This window comes from Lactuca saligna, chromosome 2 (assembly GCF_052625555.1).
Source record: "Lactuca saligna cultivar CGN05327 chromosome 2, ASM5262555v1, whole genome shotgun sequence".
NCBI classification, from domain to species: domain Eukaryota; kingdom Viridiplantae; phylum Streptophyta; class Magnoliopsida; order Asterales; family Asteraceae; genus Lactuca; species Lactuca saligna.
Genome location: NC_136418.1, coordinates 130,927,064 through 130,947,126, shown reverse-complemented (window position 1 = coordinate 130,947,126; position 20,063 = coordinate 130,927,064). Strand labels below are relative to the sequence as shown.

At 36.5% G+C, this 20,063-nt stretch overlaps 1 non-coding gene across 1 annotated transcript; it reads right to left on the bottom strand.

Moving 5' to 3' along the window:
* Nucleotides 1-3,409: 3,409 nt before the first annotated feature.
* LOC145033151 (small nucleolar RNA R71) lies at nt 3,410-3,516 on the bottom strand. The gene has a single exon (XR_013677390.1). It is a non-coding gene; the product is annotated as a small nucleolar RNA R71 (small nucleolar RNA).
* Between the last annotated feature and the right edge of the window lie 16,547 nt (nt 3,517-20,063).

Genomic DNA, 20,063 nt, shown 5'->3' with positions numbered 1-20,063 from the left:
TAGGAACACATACACCGTTTAAATCTAAGTGTCATAAGATTTCCTCCTTCATGAAAATGATTGTGAGAAAATGCTTTCACTAAGAAAGATTTTAAAAGATAGTGATTGTAAAATTACATTCTCGAATTCGATCATGGTTACGGCATCCCTTTCCATAATTTGAATTGTGAGGTTTGGCAATTAGTATTAATTGCTAAGACACACATATGAACTATCTAAGGCAAAGGTGTATAAGTTCAAGAAGCCTTGATAAAAGATTATCAAAGCACTAAGTATTAAAAACATGGACTTAAGAAATTCAATAGGTATTGTCTTTCTGGAAGTTAAGATGTTTATGAATACATGTCGAAGCTAGTGGGAGCATAAGTGTTATGTTTTATAATAATCATCATGATAGTGGGAGCATAAATGTTATGATTGTATGATTATTAAGGCACGTATTGCATAGATGGTAATATTAATTATAGAAAACAAGAGTTATACTTTGCAAAGTTGTAAGGGTTGTATAGTTGTTTTGCTATAATTAAGGGAGAGAATATTATGCTTCATTTCAAATCTAAAGGATTAGGTTGTGGAATGTTAATAAATTTAGTCAAAGGTACATAGTGTGTTCTTAAAATTTCGATTATGATTACGGCATTCCTCTTCACAATTCAAATTTTGAGAACATAGAAAATAAAACATTGTGCGTCGTGTCCCATACGCTTCGGGTATAGGATCGATTGCAAATGATTTAATATTTGACCATTCTAAAATTTTCCAAATGTCTAGCGCATTTAGAGGGAAAAGGGACTAGAATTGGTTTTGACTAAAATAATTAAACAACTATCAAAGGACGATTCGAAGTTCGACGAGAATTGGTTGCTTGTGAGTAGTTGGAAGTATAGTATTGGAAATTATGGAAATGTTTCCATATTGGATGGACAATATCGACATCATTACGAATAGATAAGATTCTATTAAGAAGTTAGTTGTCATATGGAAAATATGGAAGCGTGTCCATATTGGGAAGTAAATATTGAAAATCTATGACTAGATTAGAAACCTTTATGCAAAAGGATGTTCAAAGGAATGTACTTTGAGTGAGAGACATCATATCCAAAGAATTGTCTTGTAACAATCTACGTTAGAGGACTTTGTAATATCATTGGCAATAGTCTTTGAGACTTTGGTGTAGTGAAATTACAAAAAGGATCGTTGCATAAAGTGTTAGAATCTAGTATATTCTATAAGTAACAAGAATTTGATATTCTTACACTTAAGAAAATGGATTTGGAGTTGTAAAATGAGAATGATTGGAAATGTGTTCAATTTGTCTATCTCACAAAAGTAAGAACCATAGGTAAATATTGTGTGCATGCTAGGAGCATGGGACAAGTGTAATAATTCAAGTATAAAGTTGATTACCCGAAACGACAAATAATGAGTAATCGATATGGTGATAAATAAAACGTGTTTTGTTTATACTCAAAGGTTTGAGGCCATATGGGATTAGTATTATTCTTGTGTTTCACCTTGCATGTTTTGACTTCCAGAATAATTGAGTTTATTAAGAATAATCGAATTATTCAAACGGGCCACAGTTGTTCATATGTTGGAAGTAGATATGAATGAAGACTGTCATGAATTGGTGTGTGGATTGTCTAGAAAAGTATTAGACATAAGCAAATGTTTGCTGCAACGTTCATGAGTGCTTATGAATATGATTTGAGCATTGGATTAAACCCAAGCTCACTTGGATCACTATCTCGAGTGATTAGTGAGACGATAACATCTTATATTCTTGAAACCAAGATGTGTGAGTTGTATCTTGCTAATCGGTTGCACATTGATAATATGTAAACGCACTAGTAACTTGGTGTTATAAAACATATTGTTGTGTGTGATTTGGTTAGTGAGTGCAAGCAAGCATTGTATCAAATTTTATCCGTTCCTTTTATCCAAGGTAGGATAAAAGCGATATCTTTGGGCCCCTCGATGGTTTAGTGATGACATACGTAAATGCTCGGCCGGGCTAGGGCTAATTTGATTTGTTCAATTAGTCTGTCGTCATAAATCGGAAATCGAGATATAGTACAAAGAGAATGATTTGAAATCATATCTCATACGATATCTAGAGTGGAGGAATATATGATCCCTTATCTAAGGACACGCGTATCTGATAGGATCAGAGTTGACAGCGGCTTTGGAAAGCTACGATTGCAGATCGGGATCTGAAGTCATACGCAGAATAGTTGTTAGACTTATCCAAGTGGGAGACTGTTGGATTAGTGTCTAAGTCCATAACTATTTTGGTATGTACTTGACCCGATGGTGCATGGTCCTTTTGGGTTGCCTTCACCAAAGCAACTTGATAGGATGATTTATGGAGAGTAAGGATTAAATATGATTTATTAATGTACTATGAGAATAATATATTAAAGGAGAAATCATATTGTTTAATTAATATTAGTCAATAATTAATTGGTAATTAGTTTTGTGACTAAAAGAGATTAATTAAACTTAAGGGACTGGAATTGTAATTATAGGATAGTTGCAATTTGGGCCATGGATTGCCTTGTATTAAGGGATGGACGAATTCTAATGGGAAACCCATAAGGAAATCGTCCATGGGCTTAATAAAAGGAGTCTATGGGTTGCTTAGGGATTAAGCATCCAAATTAGGGTTTCCTTGTTAGATAACCCTAATAGCCTAACTATATAAAGACCCCTTAAGGCTAAAAAACGTGGCTAAGCTTATTGTAAGGGTTTACACACGTTTTTGGCAGCCTCCAACCTCTCTCCTCTTCATCCTCTTGCTTATGGTGTTTGTGAGCCATTAGAGGAGTGACACTTGTGACTCTAAGCCTTCCAAAGTTAATACAAGGAGATTTGGGATTGTTATTGCTACATAACAATCAAGGTAACACTATAAATTTATTCTCATGTTAATATGATTATATGTATGCTAGAATTAGGGTTTATAGTCTTGGATTCAAAGCATGTACAATAGAGAAACCTAGATCCAAGCATTAGGGTTTGTATGAGCACATAGGATGTCTTATGACTAAAACCCATCAACAAGAAGCAGATCCGAGAAGATGTGGGTCCCAGTTTAGTCCAACCCGTAATACCTGCCACTGCCACATTTGAGTTGAAGGGACACATATTGATTGCACTGAGGGATATCCCATTTTTTGGGAAAGATCATGAGGATGCTTTTAAGCATCTAGATGAACTCAACGACATTGCGGATTACTTCAATGTACCAAATGTCAACAGAAACATAGTCTTGCTTAGGATGCTTCCCGTCACTTTCAAAGGAGCTTCTAAGGAGTGGTTAAAATCACTTCCACCGGGTACAATCACCACATGGGCTCAAATGCATGAGCGATTCCTAGACCAATTTTGCCCGCCATCCAAGATAGCCAAACTCAAGAAGGCAATAGCCAACTTTGAGCAACAGACGGGGGAGTCATTATACGAAGCATGCGGGCGGTACAAGGGCTTGCTCAGAAATTGCCCTCAGCATGATCTAAATGTGCAACAAGAGATCTCAATTTTCTATGATGGGGTTAACGTTATGACGAGACAACTCCTTGACTCTCAAGGACCATTAACAAAGAAAAATCCAAGGGAGGTCAAGGAGTTGATTCAAGAATTCGCGAAGCACTCTTGCGAATGCCACAACCCTAGGCAAGATGGAATCAAAGGCAGTGGAGGGGCCCAAACTGAAGAAATAGCAGCTATAATGGCCATGCTGAATAATATGGATCGAAGGATAACACAAATGGACCAGTCAATACATGCCATAAGAGTGGGTTGCGAGAGATGTAGTGGTCCACACTTAACCAAGGACTGCAATGTAGATGAGTTTGGGAACAGGAAAGCTCAAGTGTGCTACTCTAGAGGGGATGAGTATGATGAGGACTGGAGGAAAGCGAAGAAGGAGTGGTTGCCATATGAAGAGTATAAGAAGCAAAAAGAAGAGAAGTATAGGCATACAGGTCGAGGCTTTTATCAAAAGGAGCAGCCACCAGCCGAGAAGAAGCCCGACCTAGAGACCATTTTGATGAAGTTTATGGAAGCTTCGGAAAAGAGACACGATGCCACTGATTCTGTCATTATGGAACAAAAAACTTCGATAAAGAATCAGCAAGCCTCCATCCATAACCTTGAAGTACAATTTGGTAAACTAGTCACTCTAGTTCATGAACAATTATCCCCGAAGAATCCCGAAGTAAAGACCCAATCTCACGTAATGGCCATCGATATTGAAGAAGAAGCAATCTCTGAGTTCCTGGAGGCATTGGAAGAAGAACCACAGCAGCCTGATCCAAAACCAAAGAAGTTAAAGTTCGAAAGTGAAGAAGTTGTTGAACCAGCTTCGCCACAACGTGGCACTCCAATGGCCACGACGTGGCGCAATTCTGATAAAAAATCCTTTGAGCCCGTTCCAGCTTATCAGCCACCTTTGCCATTTCCCACCCGAGCTGCACTTAGTCTACTGGAAAAGGAGCATTTAGATTTTGTAAAGCATGTAAAGGGGATCCCAATTAATACTCCCTTTGTCGACTCCTTATCCAAAGCTCCCGAGAACCAGAAATTACTGCAAGATTTGATAGACACTCGAAGGCAATTAAAGAAGCAGTCTACAATGATTCTAAGTGAACAAACTTCAAAAGCTGTGTTCGGAGAAACACCAGAAAATATGGGGGATCTTGGACGCCTCACTCTTCCATGTGAGTTTGGGAATAAAATGAAGGTTAATGCTTTAGCCAATTCTGGGGCTAGCATTAATTTGATTCCTTTTCCATTTTATCAAAAATTGGAGATTCAGAAGATGAAGGCTACAAAAATGAAGATTCACATGGCGAATCGTTCGGTGACACAACCCCGTGGCATCGTGGAGGATATTTTGGTGAAAATTGGGAAATTTGTTTTGCCAATAGACTTTGTAGTCTTGGACATGAAAGAAGATCTGGATGTTCCAATAATCCTTGGGCGTCGATTGCTTAACACTGTTGGAGCTCTTGTTGATATCCGCGAGTCTAAGCTCACTTTGAGGGTTGGAGATGAACAAGAAGTTTTTGGGATAAAAGATGACTTTCAAGAAGATAAAGAAGAGGTGTTCACAATTAATGAAGAGAATGAACTAGAAGAACTGGAAAAGCTTATGGAGAAGAGATAAAGGCAGTTCATCAAGTCAAAAGGACAAAACCGAGGGCATCTGTTCCATACTTGATTGAAGTCATAGCTTACAAGAGTCTGCCTTCTTGGGTGAGCAAAGAGGATGAGGAAATGACAAGTGATGAAGAAGAGGTCACTTCAAGAGTAACAAAGTCGGTGGTGAAAGAAGAGGAGGATGCTACGGAGTGCAAGGAGCAAACTAAGGGCACAAAACGCAAGCTTGAGAAGAGGGAAAAGCTAAAAAGGAGAATTCAAAGAAGGCATATAAAAGGCAAGTTCAAGCTTACAAGCGGCGGTTCAAGGAACAAAAGATCTTAATGGTGGATTCTTCAGAAGATTCAACGTAGAAGGCACGGAGTCCGGCTCACGACTCCAAGAAAAAGAAGCACTTCTCGGGAGGCAACCTGATTTTGTTTGCATTTTCTTTTCCTTTAAAATTTTTTCTTTTTAATTAGGAAAGACATCAAATCATCATCTAATAACTGATAATTAGTAAAGAATTAGCTGTGGGGAACGTTAGTTAATGAATGAGATGCAAAGTAGTTAGTTAAATAGTGAGATTTTATAACATTTTGCAATCAGGCAGTTTCCACGACGTGGGCATAGCCAGCCACGTCGTGGGTCAAAATGAAAACACGGGATTAGATTATAGTTTTAAAGTCCACGACGTGGGCATAGCAAGCCATAACGTGGCCTTTAAAAAGTCAGGGGGGACCATTTCCTTAAAACCCTTTGACCAACATCCTCATTCCCCATTTGATACTACTGCACGAACGGGAACAACAAAACCCCACAGCCAATTTCTTAAGCTACTTCCAATTTCCTTGCAAGATCTTGTCAATTAATCTACTTGGTATGTGTTCTACTCATTATTTGTAGTTAGTTCTTCCAATTTTAAATTTTCATGGCTAGGGCTTAAGTGATTCACGAAATTGGTTGAATCTAGTGGTTGATTTTAGATTGAATGTCCCTTAAATGTCCATAGGAACAAACCCCAAGCATTAATTTTGGTAGAAACGGCACAAAAAATGACGGATCCACAAACTGGGTGCAGCTACGGTCCACGACGTGGCGTAGCCTGGCCACGTCGTGACTTCTGGCAGACAGCTTAAATTGTTTTAATGTTTTGGATGTTTGCTGTTTTGGTTTGATTTTGTATGAAGAAATGGGACCACGACGAGCTGTTCCACAGGAGGAAAACCCGATAGATGTAGCAAGTATACATCCCTTATACCAGTTTCCTCAAAACATTCCCCGACCGTTGTTAACTACTTACGAGAATCGGCTTAGATGGCTCTACAATAGGGAGTTTGCAATAGCCCCAATTATCGATTCAGGATGGCTTGGTGGAGTGGGAATGGTAGCTGAGTTGGAACGTTATTAGTCAAAGACATATGTTGGAGATCAATTTTCTTTCACTTGTCATGGGTGGAGGAATTTATTTGCCATTCAAGAACCCGTGTACCGGGAATTATCGGTAGAGTTTTTCTCTATCGTATGCTTTGAGGAACGCACCCTTGATTTCACCTACAACTGGGCACTTGTGTTTCGTTTGGGTGGTGTTTATAGAGAGTGTAGTCTTCGGGAATTCGCTTGGCGTATGGGCCTTTATACCGAAGTGGAGACGCAATCTCCGTTTTTCATACCGTTCTTTCTTGGATGCGTTCGAGATTTTGCTCCCAGCATTATGGATGTGTAGTTCTGGCGGGGCATTTCTAGCTATGAGTACAACACTCGTGACTCGAGTGAGTCACAAATTCGGAATCCTGTTTTTCGATTTTTACACCGCCTTATCACTTTTTCAATAAATCACAAGCATCATGGTGATAAAGTCCCCATTCAGAATCTGTTTTATTTATGGACTCTTATTACTCCGGGAGTTTGCTGTGATTTACCGTATATGTTGGCGAGGTTTATGAGGAAGAAAGCGGCCAATTCTAGGCATGGGAGCCCGATTACAGGGGGGGGCATTTGGTTACTCGCCTTGCTAGGTCATATCATATTTTGACCCATGACTTTGTGAGGAATCTTACTCGATTCCCGGACACAAATTTGACCATTCAAGTCTTGGGAGTTATGCGAGCGGTGGTGAATATCGGGGGTCGTTTTGTTATACCGCCGATAGATGACGAGCAAGAGGAGGCATAGCCAGGGCAGCAACCACCAGCCAGACCGCGGTGTTGGAATGTGCGAGCTAGAGGTGAAGTCAAGAGAGAGCGTGCTACTTCGCAGTATGTGCAGGGAGTGCCCACCGACCCTTTTCAAAGTCGGGTAGGAACTTATTTGGATAATTTCCGGGGGCATGCCATTTATCATACCCATCTTACCGAGGGTATTTATTCGCATTTGGGTGTGACCCGACCACCTTCTATGCCACCACAATATCCTTATTTTCCGACATGGGAGGAGCTATGGCGTTCGCAGAATGATGGGGCAGGGCGGAGTGGAGCGCAAGATCAAGATGATGATTGATTTTATTTTCTTTTGTTTTGTTTTTGGCTAGTTTTTAGTTTTTAGTTTTTTTTATGTTTGAATTTGGTGTGTAATGTACAACATTATTTAACTATGATGTTACTCTTTCTTTTGGGTTGTCCCATTTTTCAGATTATCATTGGAATTCTAAGGAGCATATAAGGTTAACTTTCGAGTCGTGTCAAGGAAGCTTAGAGTCGTAAGTTGGAACCCACAATTCAAGATAAGTGTGGGGTATATTAGTAGGAGAGAGGTTACAGTTGGGAAATATATTTGCATACAAGCGTCTTAAACCATTTAGCCATTGGTCAAGTTGCTAGAGTAAATGAAACAAATAAGGCGTTTTCTGCTGATATCCAGTTTCCACGACGTGGAATCCTTACGCCACATCGTCGCGCTCATGCAATTTGTAGAAATTAATCAGTTTGGTGTTCGCGTTTTCATCCCATATCACGACGTGGCCAGTTACCTGCCACGACGTGGCCAGTTACCTGCCACGACGTGTCCCAGTTTATCATTGCCCATATTTTTACTTACAAACACTCACTTTGAAGAATTGAAGTTTCGAGTCATGTTCGTTGTTATTTACATATTCACCCAGTTCTACACCAAGTTTCTATTTTTGGAAGTCCATATTAAAGATGCACGTTTTCCACACTTTTAGAGATGCTCACGCCACTATCCCAGGGGAGTCTGTTCCTTTTTCTCCCTTTTCTTTAATTTTGATGCATACAATGAGGGCATTTTATGAAATAAGTGTGGGGGTAGGGGTAGAAAAAGTAAATTGCTATATAATCATAGAATTTGATAGTAAAAATTGGAAATTTTGAAAAATTGAAATTTTTAATAATTGGAATCTAGTAATAATAATTTGAGTTAATTGCTAGTGTTATGTGGGATGATCCGATGAAAATTCAAATGTTTAGTTGAGCCAATACACGTTATAATGCATTTGTGGCCTCCCTTATTTTAGTGAAATCATGGAACAAAAGCATAACCCCGCTTGGTTTGAGGGATGCAATATGTTTAGCAGCCTAAACCTGAAATGTATCAAGGAAAATTATTATCATTAACCAAGAAAGGTTGAGGTTGAGCGCCTCTGCTTAAGCATGTAGGTTTTGAGTGAAAAAAAAGAGAGGTACATAATATATATATATATATATATATATATATATATATATATATATAAAATAAAGAGAGAGAGAGAGAGAGAGAGAATTATGAAAAAAAGTTTGAAGAATTTTTGGAGCATCAAAGTTAAAGTATGAAGTTCAAAAGATCAAAATTCCAAGAAATTCAAAAGTTGAAGATACTAGAAATCAAATCAAATAAGGTGGTGAATTCAAAGAAATATCAAATGTCAAAGAAGTGAAGAATTCCAAAAGAGATCCATAGTGGTATCATAAATTGTAATTCTAGATTATGTATGCTTAGGTTGCTCAACTAAAAATACCTTGAGGGTAAGGAGGTTTTCTGCGGATGGATTCGGAGGGTTGCATAAAATGAGCATTGTTCGGAAAAAGTGGGCGAGTGTTTATGAAGATTGTGAGTATTTAAAGTATGGGGGGTACTTTAGGAAAATTTTAGACACAAATGCATGCGTTGAGGTCTTGGCATAATGGCTGAGCGAGAGTTGGATTGTTCTGTGTGGTGTTAGTAATTAAGAATTAAGTTTAAATTTGCTTGAGGGCAAGCAAAGCCTAAGTGTGGGGTATTTTGATATTGCCATATTTATACCTATTTTTAGGCAATATTTAAGTACATTTTTATTAATAAATTGATAATATGTTTAGAATAATGATACTTATGACTTTAAATTGTTATTTTCAGTCAATATAAAGGATTTTCGAAGAGAGGGACCAAAAGTGACAATATGTGGAACATGGGAGACTTGAAAGACAAGAAAAGAATAAAATCACGAAAAATACTTAATTCACGACGTGGCGATGAAGCCCACGATGTGGCATGAGGTTTCTAGAAGATAGACATCACGACACGGAGGATTTCCTTGGAGGATACGGATTACTTGAAGCCCACGACGTGGCACAGCTGGCCACGACGTGGCGCGGGTTTTTGAAGATTATTTAAGTGCTCCTGATTATTACGAAAGAGAACTTTTTGGGCAGAAAGAAAGGAGTTCCAGAAGGCGATTCAGAGCAGAAGAAAGGTTCTTGAAGAGGCTTTCAACACCAAAAAGAATAGAGGTCTATATTCTAGTTAATTAAGAACATGTCTTTCATTATTTTTAGCTGTGTTGGTTTAGTTGCTATGATGAGCAACTGAATCTAGCTACTCTTGTTTAGCTAAATGAAGCTTTAAACTTATGAATAGTTGAATGTTTATGGATTAATTTTAGTTGGTAAAAATTGTTTGTGTTTTATTTGTATAACCTAGCATGCTATTGTTTGTTTCTCTAATTGCTTGATTGCATGTTCTGTGTAGCTTAGTGACCATTAAACTGCATGAACTTGTCTACCTAATGATTTAGTGAACATTGAATTGTTAGAGCTAGGATTGACCAATCTTAGTTAGTAATTAGAATAAATAGAGCTTAGCTATGTTAGAGAGCGTGTATTGTGACTATAATTGCGTTTATATTACAAATCTTACATAGCATATTTACATTCATAACTAGTTCTGTGTTTAATTATGTGTGAACATACATGGTTTGACATGAATTAGTTAATTATTGGTAAGTTAGAACTAAATTACTAATATAACTAAAACCAACTTAATAATTCGTAATCATTAGCTAGCCATAAGGAGAAGTGGATTCAAACTAAACAAGAGTGTGTTTTTATTTATTGAATTTGATTTAAGTTCATCTGATCTTGTAAAACCAGATAAAACCCCTTTTAAACTTGTTAATAAATTAGGTTAATTTAATAGTAAATATATTAAATTAGAACACCGTTCCCTGTGATCGACACCCGACTAACCCAAGCTATACTATAATCTGACTAGGTACACTGCCTATAAGTGCATAGTTAGTTAAGGTTGTTAGGTTATAAATATTAAAATTAGTGAGTACTTTTGTGCACATCAAACACATACACTTTAAAATCTATGTGTCATAAGATTTATCTCCTTCATGAAAATGATTGTGAGGAAATACTTTCACTAAGAGAGATTTTAAGGACATAGCATTTTGAAAATTGTATTCTCAAAAGTCGATTATAATTACGGCATCCCTTTTCATAGTTCGAATTGTGAGATCTGGCAATTAATCTAAACATTTGGGGCTTGTTTCTATAAGTTCTGAATTGATTAAGACACACATTCAAGCTATCTAAGGAAATGTGTATGAGGTTAAAAGGCTTAGATGAAGGTTTATCAAAGCATCTAGTATTAGAAGTATGGACTTTGGAATTCAATAAGTATTCTTTTCTAGAAGTTCAAGTGTTTTCTGAATACATATCAAAGCTAGTGGTGTCACACCCCAAAACCGGAATGTCGGAAACGTTCTAGGGTGGATGACGTCATGTCAAGTATCACAACACATGCATTATAGTAATCAAAGTACAACAAACATTGCATTAATGTAATAGTTTTACATGGTTTACATTACAATACATCAAAATAATACAAGTAATAATATAGGTGCAGCTTGGTACTAAACTGTCTTCATCAAAAGCTTCGGGGATGTACCTGTCTAATGCTGACCTGAGAATACAAGTTATTTGAAAAGCGAGTATCAGCATTTTTACAAATGTTGGTGAGTTCATAAGTATTTTGTGCCATTTTATTCAAATAACTTTAATAAAAGTGGTAGTTTTTTAGAGTATCCATTAAATTAGTGTCTTTTCCAGAAAATCCTATATTTTCTTTAATAAAAGCAGTCTTCTACCAAGACTGGACGGAGTTATGTGGTAAAAAGTAGTTTTCCCTTAATTGCTATCATTATCAAAATACAAAATTTGATTATTAAAGAAAGCAAGAGAAATCAGGGAAATAACATATGCCTCAGCAGTGAAGACTACTGACTAAGGCAAAAGGAATCATAGACTCCAGGAGGGTATCGAATGAACGGTATGCCTGGCTCAGTCTAACAAAAGGAGACACAGACCCCAGACTGTATCAAATGAAAGATACAACTAGTAAGGTCTAAACTAGAGATGCACCCTAGACAATATCAAATGAAAGGTACAGCTAGTAAGGTCCAATACAGTGAACACAGTGTATACAGTGAAATACTATGTATAAAACCCGTTACCTTAAAGCTATGAATTATAAGGTAACCCCGAGATACTCGTAACCATACTGATCAACACTAGAGAATCTTGACGCCCTGCAAGCATCGATATAATTATGACATTTGTCGTCCCGTGGCTTGGTAGGCCGTAGACTGTAGCTAGCAGTCAAGGTGCGGGGGTGTTAATCCCGTATAGATCTATACACACAATGTCCGCTCTCCCTACAAGAGACTCTGGTTACCAACTCGACAACGGAGAAGGCCGTGTACTGAGGATGTATCTCGTATAGTGAGATCTAATGTAAAAATACTGAACTAGTGATAGACTCATAACCGAACTGACTAATGTAAACCCATATGACCATGCTTGTATACATAATATATAATTATTGGTCGAACGACCTTCGGACGGACATTCGATCCCACCAGACCACATCTCAATGAAGAAAAGGAAATAGGGCAAACAAGCCTTCCTAAGTCCTTCAACCATTAGTTACATGCATCTATACAAGCACAGGCATACATCTAACTATGTGGAAGTGTTATCAAGTATAAGCGTATCACGAAGTGGAGACATTCTCAAGTATAAGTGTATCACGAAGTGGAGGCGTTCTCAAGTATAAGTGTATCACGAAGTGGATGCGTTCTCAAGTATAAGTGTATCACGAAGTGGAGGCGTTCTCAAGTATAAGTGTATCACGAAGGAGAGGTATTAACTAAACAAAAGTGAAGCAGTAGTATCTTAACCACGTAGAAGTATAAAAACATAGACGAAAACTTTGGAAAACCTTTATACATTACGAAAATCACGACTTGGTATTCCTTTGTAAAATGAGTTTGAAAATCTTTAAAAATCCTTTGAAAACCTTTCATAAACAAGTTTAAATGAAACTTGGATTAAACATTATAAGTAAAAGCTGAACAAGTAACTACGTTTTTAGAAAACCATTTACAGTGTCATTCTCGGTAAAACAGTTAACAGTGTGATAAATCCTTGTGCATGCGGGTTATCAATCACACATGATTGATATGATAACTGGCATGTTTAACTTGTATTCCCCCCTATAAAACATGTAAAAACATTTAAAAGGTTCATTCAGGGGTATGAACTCACCTGGTGTAAGTGGATCCGACGAAGGTGCCGGTTGGGTGCTCGGTGTCAAGTAAAGACTTGGACACACTTAGTGACCTATTTAACATATGATAACATATGTTCACATACAATTAGTACATTTAATACTAATTAAACAAGTATACACACTCTAAGGAGCGGAAAACGCTTTGGTTAAGTGTTTGGGGTGTCCCGGGTAACATTTAAGGGTGTGAATGGCTTAGGAATGGAGTTTACTCTCCAAGAGTAAACTCTCCATATAGTCTTTACAGCCCTGGGACAACTCCCCATGAGTTTACGATCGTAAACTCATGGTGAGGGGTTCTATGATGTTTAAAGGCCTTATATTGATCGTGGAAATTTTGCTAGGTCCAAATCTAAAATGTATGAGTGGATTCAAGGCTTTTAAAGGGACCAAATGGGATTTTACGGCCCATGAATCATCCCTATGGGAGTTCACGGCCGTGAACTCCTACCCATTGACTTTATGGAAGTTTAAGGCACTAGTTTCAATCCTAGTAATTTATAATGAAATATAAGGCCATTTGGGGGGATTAAAACTACCATTTGACATGGTTTGGAGGCGTTTATGGCCTAGGCATGTGCTTGGGCCGTAAACTCCATTTCACCCCTCAAATCTATGTGTTTAATTGTTCCAAACCCAAAATATCAAGCCCATAAGCCATATCTTAAGCCTAAATGTGATTTGGAAGTGATTTTGAGGCTTGATTTGCATATTTTGAGGAGTTTACGGCCTAAGAATGCTCTTGGTCCGTAAACCCTCTTTCAAGCCCCTAAACTTGTTGATTTGAGGTTCAAACACTTCTAGGCTTAATCCTAAATTAGTTTCCAAGCCTAAGGGAGGGAGTTTTGGGCATTTTGGCACCATTTAAGGTGTTTACGGCCTAAGGAGGTTCTTAGGCCGTGAAATCCTTCTAATTGGCTTTGTTGGGTGATTTTTGGGTTAAAACAACACTAAACAATGTCTAAAACAAGTTAGGGTAGAAGATCTTACGTTTTGGAGGCGGAAACTCGCGGATTTGAGTCGGAAACGAGCTTTTATGAGAGAGAGAGTATAGAGAGAGAGTGGAAAGGGTGGAATGAAGTCCATTCCCCCTTATATATATGGGTTGGAGTTGGAGCTCAGTGGTATTCTACCCAATACTACCGTTGAACGGGGCTTTTTGGTCGCACCCGATTAAACGATCAAATTTTTACTTGGTTGTAACTAAACATTTTTAAGGGCATTTTGTGGGTGTTTCTAATTTGTTTCAACCCTTACCAAGTCATTATAATAGTCTCAATATAATTAACCTCTTCCAAAAGGTTAACGGATATTTAAATAAAACGAAGCTTTTTTTTAACGGAAGAGATTAAAACTGACGGAATAGATTTCGGGTTGTCACAAGTGGGAGCATAAGTGTTATGCTTGTATGGAAATAATCATTGTGTTATTGGAAGCATGATTATTATTTTAAGTATTGCAAGTTAGCATTATTAATTATAGAAAACAAAGATTCACTTTGCAAAGTTGCAGGGGTTGAAAAGTTGTTTTACTATAATTAACGGAGTGAATATTATACTTTGTTTCAAAATCTAAAAGCTTAGATCAAGAAATGTAATAAAATTTAGTCAAGGACACATAGCACGTTCTCAAATTCGATTATGATTACGGTGTCCCTCTTCATAGTTAGAATTGTGACAACATGGCTAACAAAATATTATGGCAGAAGACTGATAAAGTATCATGCCTTTATGTGAGACATTAGGCAACGTGTCTCATACGCTTCCGGTATAGGATCAATTGCATATGCTATAATATTTGACCATTCTAAAATTTTCCAAATGCCTAGGGCATTAAGAGGGAAAAGGGACTAGAACCAGTTTTGACTAAAATAAATAAACAACTATCAAAGGACGATCCAAAGTTCGCTGAGGATTGGTCGTTTGTGAGTAGTTGGAAGTAGAGTATTGGATGGACCATATCGACATTATTATGAATAGATAAGATTCTATTTAGAATGAGTAGTCATATGGCAAATATGAAAATGTTTCCATAATTGGGAGTTGGAAATTAAGAATTTATGTCTAGATTAGAAAATTTTATGCAAAAAGGATGTTAAAGGAATGTACTTTGAGTGAGAGACATCACATCTACAGATTTGTTTGTAACAATTTCTGATAGAGTACCTTGTGATTTGATTGGCCGAGTTTTTGTGACTTTTATGTTGTGACTTCACGAAAGGATCATTGCATAAAATGTTAGAATCTGACATGTTCTAAAAGTGGCAAGAATTTGGTATTCTTACACTAATGATAAGGATTGGGGATTGTGGCATGAGTTTCATTGGAAAAGTTTTTCAATTGATCTATTTCACAAATTATGGACCATAGGAAACCAAAGTGTGCATGCTTGGAGCATGGGACAGTTGTGGTTATAATTCGAGTAATAAAGTTGATTTTCCAAAACATTAAACATTGAATAATGAGTAATCAATATGGTGACTAAATAAAAGATGTTTTATTTATACTCAAGAGTTTGGGGCCATATAGGATTGAGTATTATCGTTGTGTTTCACTTTGCATGTTTTGACTTCCAGAATAATTGGGTTATTCGAACCTCCACAGTCGGTCATACGTTGGAAGTAGGTATGAAGGAAGACTGTCATGAATCTGTCTGTAGATTGTCTAAAGTGTTTAGACATAACACAAGTTTGCTGCAGAGTTCATGAGTGCTTTGATAAGATTTAAGTATTGGATTAAACCCACGCTCACTTGAATCACTTCATGGATTTATCACGGGTGATTAGTGAGACGATAACATTGTATATTCTTGAAACTAAGACGTGTGAGTTGTTATTTGCTGGTCGGTTGCACATTGATGATAAGTAAATGCACCAGTAACTTGGTGTTATAAAACTTATTGTTGTGTGTGATTCGATTAGTAGGTGCAAGCAAGCATTTGAGTCGAATTTTATCCATTCCTTTACCTAAAGCGGGATAAAAGCGATATCTGTGGGCACCTTGATGATTTTGTGATGACACCCTAAGCGCTTGGCCAAGTCGGGACTAAGTTGATGTGTTTAATTGTAATCTGTTGTCAGTCGTCATAAATCAGATGTCGGGAAACAATACATAGATGGAGAGAATGATTTAGATACATGTCTCGTTTTTATACGATATCTTGAGAATGGAGGAATATATGATCCCTTTTCTAAAGGACACGCTATCTGATAAGATTAGAGTTGACAGTGGATTTTGAAAGCTATGATTGCTGATCAGGTTCTGAAGTTATGCAAAATAGTTATTAGACTTATCCAAGTGGGAGACTGTTGGATTAGTGTCTAAGTACATAACTATTTTGGTATGTACTTGACTCGATTATGAGCATGGTCCTTTTGGGTTGCTTTCACCATAGCAACTTGTAGGATGAATTGAGGAGAGAAAGGATTAATTATGACTTATTAATATATTATAAGAATAATATATTAAAAGAGAAATCATAATGTTTAATTAATATTAGTCAAGAATTAATTAAGAATTAATTTTGTGGCTAAAAGAGATTAATTAAACTTAGGGGACTGATTATGTAATTATAAGATAGTTACATAGATGGGCTAATGGACTCCATAGAAGGTGGAGTGGACGAATTCTATGGGGAAGCCTATAAGAATTCGTCCAAGGCTTCTAAAGAGGGAGTACATGGGCTACTTAGGGCTTAAGCAGTCAAATTAGGGTTTCCTTGTTAGATAACGCTAATTGCCTACCTATTTAAAGAACCCTTGAGACCCAAAAACGTGGCTAACCTTTTCAAGAGGGTTTCTGGACATTTTTGGAGTTCTCATTCTCTTTCTTCTTCATCTAATTGCTAGTAGTGTTTGTGACTCCATTAGAGGTGCAACATTTGAGGCACTAATCTTTCTGAAGCTAATTACAAGAAGGATTAGATTGTTATTGCTATATAACAATCAAAGGTTAGATCTAAACCCTATTTTATGTTAATATGATTAATTGTATGCTAGATCAAGGGTTTATAGCTTTGGATATTCAATTGCATGTTCATTAGACAAACTAGATCCAAATGCTATTAATGTTTGCATGTACACCATAGGAATGATGTAGTGCTTAAAACCCATCACTTTGTTGTGCTCTGGTGTTGAGTTTCTCCTTTCGTTCATCTCAACGCTTTCTCTTCTAGGTTTAATGTCTTTAATCTTGCTATTTTGTGGTTTTTTCTGTGTTACCTTCGCTTAGGGTTTTGTTAGTTGTTGCGACTGTCAGCCGTCCCATGGCCTCTTGCCTCTGCCTATCGCATATCATTGTCTCCTCTTGGTTTTTCTTTCGTCTCAAACTATTCTTACCATTTCCAAGAACCGTGTGAAACCCCACATGCAACTGTGGAGATTGTGCCTATTTTGCTCCATATTTTCCTTTTATCTGGAAATAATAACACTTTTCAATGTAGAAAGTCGATTACACCTATGATTTCTTCATTGCTCCAAAGGGGGGAATCGAAGAAAGCTTCATCATGCTCATATCAAATCCCCAAACGAGTTTCATCTATACATCCCATTCTACTTTGTGACTGTGCAATCGGCCATTTCTTTGCAGTTTTGGTGTTGTTTCCTTGAAGAACATCCGGTACAACAATCCCAGTTTACGACAACAAGAATTAGTTTTCATATACCACTTAAAAACAAGGTTCGTTTCTATAATTACATGTTTCGATTTTTACGATGTCTTTTTCTTTTTAGTCTAAGTTTCGATCTTATTGATGGAATTATTAGGAATAAGAAGTCATTAGGAAGGATTCAAAGACTAGTGTTAGTAAAACATAGGACTTTCTTTGGAAGAAAGATGATTATAATTTTGAATGTGTTGGGTTAATCGGTTGGTTCAACGGGTCATGGGTCGGATCTAGTTAATGATCTAGGAGTGTTTGATTGAGTCATACTGAAATAAAGGGATTATACCCATGTTTTAGAATGTGCACAACAGAAAAGGTCAAGTTTGACCAAGTTTATAGGAAATCATGAGATATGCATGTGCATGTTTAGTATAAAAAGGTGTCTTATTTCCTTTATTCTATATCTCTATTTTTTATTGAATTGAGAAGCTTTCTCCCAGCAAGTTTACTTTCAGATACATACATGACTAGTGTGTGTTGTGTGTGATTATTGTTAAGGACCTATGCCAACAATGAAGCCAATATGGATGCCTTTTCGCCCACATACAAGCCAAAGAAAAAGTAACAAAAAACTATCAGTTTCATTATTGCAATTCATATATGTCAAAATTTATCAAAATAGAAAGTAAATATGATTTGGTATCAATTTATTGTGAATCTATGCAACAAATTTCTTTTTTACCTTCAATTTTGATTTCACAGATATTGGGATTTCAAGAATGATTTGCCTCCCGGTGTTACCAAAGAAAGAATTATGTAGTGGTGTGTAAGGTATAGCATGTAAAACTATGATATTTTTTTATAAAATTTGTTAATAAACATGCAGTTAATGATCTAGGAGTGTTTGATTGAGTCATACTGAAATAAAGGGATTATACCCATGTTTTAGAATGTGCACAACAGAAAAGGTCAAGTTTGACCAAGTTTATAGGAAATCATGAGATATGCATGTGCATGTTTAGTATAAAAAGGTGTCTTATTTCCTTTATTCTATATCTCTATTTTTTATTGAATTGAGAAGCTTTCTCCCAGCAAGTTTACTTTCAAATACATACATGACTAGTGTGTGTTGTGTGTGATTATTGTTAAGGACCTATGCCAACAATGAAGCCAATATGGATGCCTTTTCGCCCACATACAAGCCAAAGAAAAAGTAACAAAAAACTATCAGTTTCATTATTGCAATTCATATATGTCAAAATTTATCAAAATAGAAAGTAAATATGATTTGGTATCAATTTATTGTGAATCTATGCAACAAATTTCTTTTTTACCTTCAATTTTGATTTCACAGATATTGGGATTTCAAGAATGATTTGCCTCCCGGTGTTACCAAAGAAAGAATTATGTAGTGGTGTGTAAGGTATAGCATGCAAAACTATGATATTTTTTTTTATAAAATTTGTTAATAAGCATACAGTTAATGATCTAGGAGTGTTTGATTGATTCATACTGAAATAAAGGGATTATACCCATGTTTTAGAATGTGCACAACAGAAAAGGTCAAGTTTGACCAAGTTTATAGGAAATCACGAGATATGCATGTGCATGTTTAGTATAAAAAGGTGTCTTATTTCCTTTATTCTATATCTCTATTTTTTATTGAATTGAGAAGCTTTCTCCCAACAAGTTTACTTTCAGATACATACATGACTAGTGTGTGTTGTGTGTGATTATTGTTAAGGACCTATGCCAACAATGAAGCCAATATGGATGCCTTTTTGCCCACATACAAGCCAAAGAAAAAGTAACAAAAAACTATCAGTTTCATTATTGCAATTCATATATGTCAAAATTTATCAAAATAGAAAGTAAATATGATTTGGTATCAATTTATTGTGAATCTATGCAACAAATTTCTTTTTTACCTTCAATTTTGATTTCACAGATATTGGGATTTCAAGAATGATTTGCCTCCCGGTGTTACCAAAGAAAGAATTATGTAGTAGTGTGTAAGGTATAGCATGTAAAACTATGATATTTTTTTATAAAATTTGTTAATAAACATACAGCTCGGTTCTCCCCTCGGTTCGATTTGAGGGTAAGCTTTGGTGTTGGTGTTCCTAATTTGGACGTTTTTTTTATTGATCACAAAGGGCAACGTATGTACTCTTTCATGTTTAGAATCCTGTTAATTGAATTGTTACTATGCTATAATGGTTGGAAACCACTAATCATACTAAGCTTCACTCATGATGCTTCAAGTTGTGAGTACAGTATATCTATTCACACACTTCTTTCCATAGGAAAAAACATTATTATATGATAATTTTCCATTGTTCATAGGTAATATTTCTAATTCCAATTTTATGTTACATGTCATTTCGTTGGATATATTGTGAATGTTTTTCATCCGGAATATATTGTCATGATTGCAACTGCGTAAATTGTCATAACAATGTTGAAAATGAGGATGCAAGGGGTAGTAGATG